This window comes from Sander lucioperca, chromosome 8 (genome assembly GCF_008315115.2).
Source record: "Sander lucioperca isolate FBNREF2018 chromosome 8, SLUC_FBN_1.2, whole genome shotgun sequence".
Classification (NCBI taxonomy): Eukaryota; Metazoa; Chordata; class Actinopteri; order Perciformes; family Percidae; genus Sander; species Sander lucioperca.
The window spans coordinates 26,397,270-26,403,812 of NC_050180.1; positions in this window are offsets into that span (position 1 = coordinate 26,397,270).

Here is a 6,543-nt window from a genome sequence, read left to right on the forward strand (position 1 = left end):
GCCTTCTGGCTCAGCTCTCATTTTTTATCACAATGGTGCGGTAAAGTGAATGTAATACCGCCCCCGCTGCGCCGATTCTCTGTCCAATCTCCTGCTACTTTGTCCCCTCCCTTGAGATAAAGACCCTGAGGAACTATAACTCCTGCACTTGGGACTCATTCCCTCCCCCCAAAATGTCTTCACGATAAAGACAGAATTAGTTATTATTAGAAGTAAAAATAGATGGAATTTTGATAATAAATTGAAATATGATTACCTTTGCTGATGTAACGGGGCTGAAATTATATTATTACTTTTACGGTTGAAATTTCACCAAATCCTGATGAATATTGTTTTCTATAAGTTTAAGATGTGTTTTATTGCCTATATTTATGCCTGAATGGTGTATTCAGACCAAGGTATTAATACCTGTACTGTCACTTTAAGAGGTCGCAGGCCTTGTGCCGTCATTCAGGTGCTTCTCTCAGTCCGCGCCAGACTAGCTGAGAGGAGGTAATGTATTATTTTGCCCGTCATTTTTAAACATTTATTTCGGTTTTTGAACAATGCAAACCATGTTTTATGCATGTATAAATGTTAAGTTCTAGGTTGTGAACATGGAGTTAATGTGTCAATTGAATATAAACCTTGTAAACAGACTTTTTGCAAGCTTTAAAGTAGACATGTTTCCACATGCTAGTCTACAGGGTTTTCTGTATGTTTATCTGCTAACAGGAGCTTGAGACCTGTGTGCTATGTGGAGAAGACTGCATGTTACAGAGCCTTATGTGTTTTTCCTGTTGATTCGTACAGGTATGTGCATAATGTTCATTATAATTCATCTGGCATATTGTTTACACTGATTTGTATTAAGCATGTCAAAGAAATTCATGTTAAATACATGGGGAATTTTATAATTAATTTAATTCATTTTCACATTTTTATTTAAAAGTATTTTTGCTGTTGATACTAAAAGTTTTATCAGTCATGTATGTATGTGCAGTCCGCGCCAGACTAGCTGAGAGGAGGAACTTGAGACCTGTGTGCTATGTGGAGAAGACTGCATGTTACAGAGCCTTATGTGTTTTTCCTGTTGATTTGTACAGATAAAGCCACTGTTCTGCCTTCATTAAAAGAGCAACCAGCAGCTGGTCGTGGTCCGGGTCCTTCCTTCACTCAGCACAACATAGAACACAACGCAGAACATACTAGGGTTAATGGACGTGCATCGAGCCTGATATAAGACTGTTAAAGACAATGCACGCCCGTTACAATGGTGCCGTGACCTTTCAAGGATTGGTCTGAAGAACGACGTCAGCTCGTTTGCCGTGGGAAGCTGCATTCACTCACCTTTTACCGTGGTCAGGTATTCCTTTGGACTGAAACCTGATGTTTATTTTTTTTGTCTTCATCAATATAACAGCACCTAAGAGAGTGATTTACTGAGAAATTGATTGCTGATTGATGTGATTATCCAGATCTGTTTTTTTGGTGCTCTTCCTATTTAACAATTGAGATTTAATTTTATTGTTTTTTTTTTTTCTCTCTCATATTTCTGTGTATGGAGTGACTGAAATATGGCAGAGGGTTACACATATTTTGTTGAGGGTGAAGGTAACAATGATGAGCGTGACTCTATCGAGGACCAGTTTGGTGTGGGGAGGGGTTTGTTCTTTCGACCCTTAGAGTCCAGGACACCAGGGCTTAGTGTCACAGCATTACACACCCCACAGCTTACCTCTACACGTCATGTAGATCATACCATGCCAAGCCAAGTTGAGCAGAATCCAGACTTAGGCTCACTCATTACACAGTTAGCTGAGAAGCTAGGGGAGTCCATTACAGCTAAGCTGCAATCTGACAGGTGCACACACAACAGCAGTACTTCTGTACAACCCTCAGAAATGACATTGCCTAACGTCAAGGTTGTCATGCAGTCAGATGCAAAAGAGCCTCCTATATTCAGGGGTGATAGCTCAGACAAATTCACAGTTCATGAGTGGGAAAATCTTATGACACTGTACTTAAAGAAGCGAGCTATTCCAGTCCATGAGCATTCACAAGAAGTCCTGGCAAAGCTTATGGGCAAAGCAGGGGATGTGGTGAGGATAAAGCTGCGTAACAACACATCTCTTAACCACACTGCGAATCCCCATGTGATTTTTGATATTCTGAAACAACACTTTAGCGAACTGACATACTCAAGCATGCCTTTGGCAGATTTTTACAATACATTGCCCATGCCAGGTGAAGATGCTATGGAATATTGGATAAGGCTAAATAAAACAGTTGATGTAGCAGATGAATATCTGAAAAGGCAAGGCCGAAGCATTGATGACCCAGGCCATGAAGTCAGTATGATGTTTATCAAGCACTGCCCAGACCAGTCTTTGGCAAGTGTTTTCAAGTTCAAGTCTGTGGAGAAATGGTCGGCAAGTGAGATCCAAGAGAGGCTTGATGAGCACATGCAGGGACGGAAAACCCAAGCTGCCACTGTTAGGCCACTTAAGCCGAGCACAGTAGAGCACAAAGTCCATTCCCAGTGTCATGTGCCTATAGCTGATAATACACCAGTCCTAAACACCACTGTACCGTCGGTGCCATCTCCGGTACCCATGACTACTGTGAGTGTTGACAATGTCTGCATGAGGAGTTTGGTGAACTTGTTAGACCGATTGGTTACACAGCATACACAAGTGCCAGCTAACCCCAGGGCTCAAGCCACAGTGCCTCGCTCTTCTCAAAAGGTATGCAGGGTTTGTGGGGCTTCTGATCATTCCACATTGTCTCAATGCAGGCGAGAGAACAGGTGTTTAAAGTGCTTTTTGCCTGGTCACTGGAAGAGGGACTGCCCTGATCAGACCAACCAGCGCCGCTTTCAACCTGCCAACAGCGCTGGTGGACAGAACCAACGGTTAAACTAGAAAACCCACACCTTGGGAGGGGCGGTGTGGGTATTGTGGATGAATCCCTCTCTGATATACACGACCCAGCTCGTTTATATGAGGACTGCTGCGCCGAAGCACCTAAGGGGACCCGAATAGTAATTCAGGCCACACAGAAGATCGAAGCTTTCAGTGAGTTGTTTTATGCTACTGTCCTTGTCAATCACAGTGTGCAGCTCAAAGGCATGTTGGACTCTGGCTCTATGGCATGTAGCATCAGCGAACATGCGGTAGAGAAACTCAGCTCTGTTGGTGTTTTGCCTGAGAAGCAACACCCTGAAGAAAATATCGTTTTGATTGGCTGTGGTGGTCTGCAGACTCGACCTGAGGGTTTTTATGACTTGGAAATGCAGCTCTACGGTGTTCGCTGTGTCGTACCTACCTTGGTTGTGCCTGGTCAGCATGATGATCTCATCTTGGGCTCAAATATCATCAAACACGTGATTCATGTTCTGAAGGGTGATAATGACTATTGGAACATGGCATCCAGACCTGAGCATCAGTCTGACCCCGATATTGAACAGTTCTTGTCGATGTTCACCAATGTCGAGCGTTGGAGAGGAAGTGAGGTTCCTGACAAAATAGGCACTGTCAAGCTCACCCAAGCAGTGACACTCCTACCCAGGCATGAACACTTAGTTTGGGGTAGACTCCCTGCTAGCGTGCCGATGTCACCTGGAAGCACCGTTGTTAGAGCCAACCAACTCCAAAGCCATGCCACGAGGTGTTCTAGTGGGCCGTCTTGTCACACCTCTCTGGGGTGATAGATGGGTGCCAATGACAGTTGTGAACCCATCTGACAAAGCTATCACACTGAAGAGAAATTGCAAATTGGCTGATGTGTTTCCATGCTTGGCAATCGAGGATCTAGCTGCTTCTCAGGGTCTACATGTGGCTTCAGAGAAACAACCAGATGCAGACAGCAAACAACCTGACATTGAGATACAGCAATTTCATACGGAGAAACAAGTACATGACACACTGCAGCAGCAACCTGACACCTCGCCCAATGCCTATTTTGCTGATCAGTTGGCTAAAAGCTTGTTGGAGTTGGGCTTAAGTGACGTTGACATAGACACATGTCAGGTCAGTGAAGACTGTAAGTCTAGGCTCACACAGCTACTAATTGAATATCAAGACATCTTCTCCAAGCACTCATTGGACTGTGGTGAAGTCAAGGGATACACGCACCGCATTCATCTCACTGATGATCGCCCTTTTCGCTTGCCATACAGGAGAGTCCCTCCTGCCCACTATCAGAAGTTGAGGCAGGTTCTCACTGATATGGAGGAAAAGGGGATTATCAGGAAGTCCTCAAGCGAGTATGCTTCGCCACTGGTGATGGTGTGGAAGAAAGATGGTGGGTTGCGGATTTGCACTGATTTCAGGTGGCTGAATGCCCGAACCTTGAAGGACGCCCATCCCTTGCCGCACCAGTCTGACTGTCTGGCTGCTCTTGGTGGAAATTGCCTCTTTAGCACGATGGACCTCACTTCTGGCTTTTTCAACATCCCAATGCACGAAGACGACAAGAAGTAGACAGCTTTCACAACCCCCCTTGGACTGCATGAATATAATCGCATGCCACAGGGACTGTGTAACAGTCCAGCGTCCTTCATGAGGATGATGATTGGGATCTTTGGGGACATGAACTTTACGAAACTCCTGTGTTATCTTGACGATCTTCTTGTTTTTGCATCATCAGAGGATGAGGCCTTGTCCAGACTTCGCACAGTGTTCCAGCGGTTGCGAGAGAACAACTTGAAACTGGCCCCGAAGAAGTGTCATCTGCTTCGAAAACAAGTCGGATTCCTTGGACATGTCATTACTGGTGAGGGTGTGGCCGTTGATCCTGCCAAGGTGGAGGTTATCACCAAGATGACAGTACGAGACCTCATGGAGGACGATGAGTGCACGCCTTCTCTCCGGAGAATCAAATCATTCCTTGGCATGGTATTTTACTACCAGCATTTCATCCCAAACTGTTCCTCCATTGCGAAGCCCTTGTTCGCACTTACGGCTGGTCAGAAGAGACGGGGACGGACAGCTAAAGATAAGAAGCCTCTAGGTGCCTATCGTCAGCTTACCCCTGCAGACTGGTCGGCGGAATGTGGAACCGCTTTTGACCAGTTAAAGACCATGCTGTTGGAATGTGTTGTGCTGGCCCATCCAAACTTTGACGAGCCATTTATCCTGTCAGTTGATGCATCATTGGACGGACTTGGTGCGGTGCTCTCTCAAGTGCCACGAGGAGAGTCCAAGGCCAGACCAGTTGCTTTTGCAAGCAAGACCCTCAGTGCGTCACAACGGAAATATCCAGCTCACAGACTGGAGTTCATGGCTTTGAAGTGGAGTGTATGTGAAAAGTTCAGCCACTGGCTAAAAGGCCGTAGCTTCACCGTTTGGACAGATAATAATCCACTAACTTACCTGCTAACAAAGCCGAAGCTTGACGCATGTGAAATCCGCTGGGTCTCTAAGCTTGCGTCTTACTCCTTTGATCTCAAACACCTGCCCGGGAAAAGAAATGTGGTGGCTGACGCCTTGAGTCGCGACCTTTTCGCAAAGCCCATTTGTCAGAGACTGTTGAGGGAACCATATCCCACCCTGATTCTGGAAGCTGATGGGATAGAGGAGGATTCAGTGCAGGATGCTTTCAGGGTCAGCTGCCAGTCTCAAAGCTACAGATCAGAGGACCATCCAACATCCAAGGTGGCGTGTGATTCCGCCGAGATCAGAGCTCTTTGTCAGGCACACTGTGACTGGATTAATGCAGCGGAATCCAGGGCACTTTGTCTGGCACAACACGTCCGACAGCTGTCGAGTGGTCAGGATGTTGCGCCCATATTCTCCGCTCAGGAGCTGCAGTTGAGTCAAGAGCAAGACCCCAGCATCTCTAAGGTGTTGCCTTTCGTTGCAGCCAGGAAGCGACCATCTAGGCATGAAAGGCATGGTGCTGACTCGAAGGTCCTCAGATTGTTCAAGCAATGGGACATGTTGGAAGTCCATGACGGGATGTTGTATCGGGTGACGAGAGATCCCGTGTCCAAGCAGAAAAGATCTCAATATGTGTTGCCTCTGAGTCTAAAGGAAAAGACATTGTTGGGCATTCACGATCTGGCAGGTCATCAAGGTCAGGACCGTACTCTCTCACTGGCAAGGCAGCGATTTTACTGGCCTGATATGGAGAGGGATGTGAGGACGCATGTCAGATGCTGTCAGAGATGTGTGTTTGGGAAGTCGCCGGAACCTGCTGCTCGTGCTCCCCTGGAAAGCATCAAGAGCTCTGCCCCGATGGAGTTAGTGTGCATGGATTTTTGGTCGGCAGAGGACGGCAAGCAGCGTTCTGTGGATGTCCTAGTGGTTACTGACCATTTCACCAAACTTGCCCATGCATTCCCTTGTGCTAATCAGACGGCAAAGCAAGTTGCCAAAAAGCTCTGGGACAATGTGTTCTGTGTTTACGGTTTCCCTGAGAGGATGCATTCCGATCAGGGCACCAATTTCGAGAGCAATTTGATTGCAGAGCTCCTTCGTCTGGCTGGTGTTGCAAAATCTCACACAACAGCCTACCACCCCATGGGCAATGGAGGAACAGAGCGATTCAATCGCACTTTGG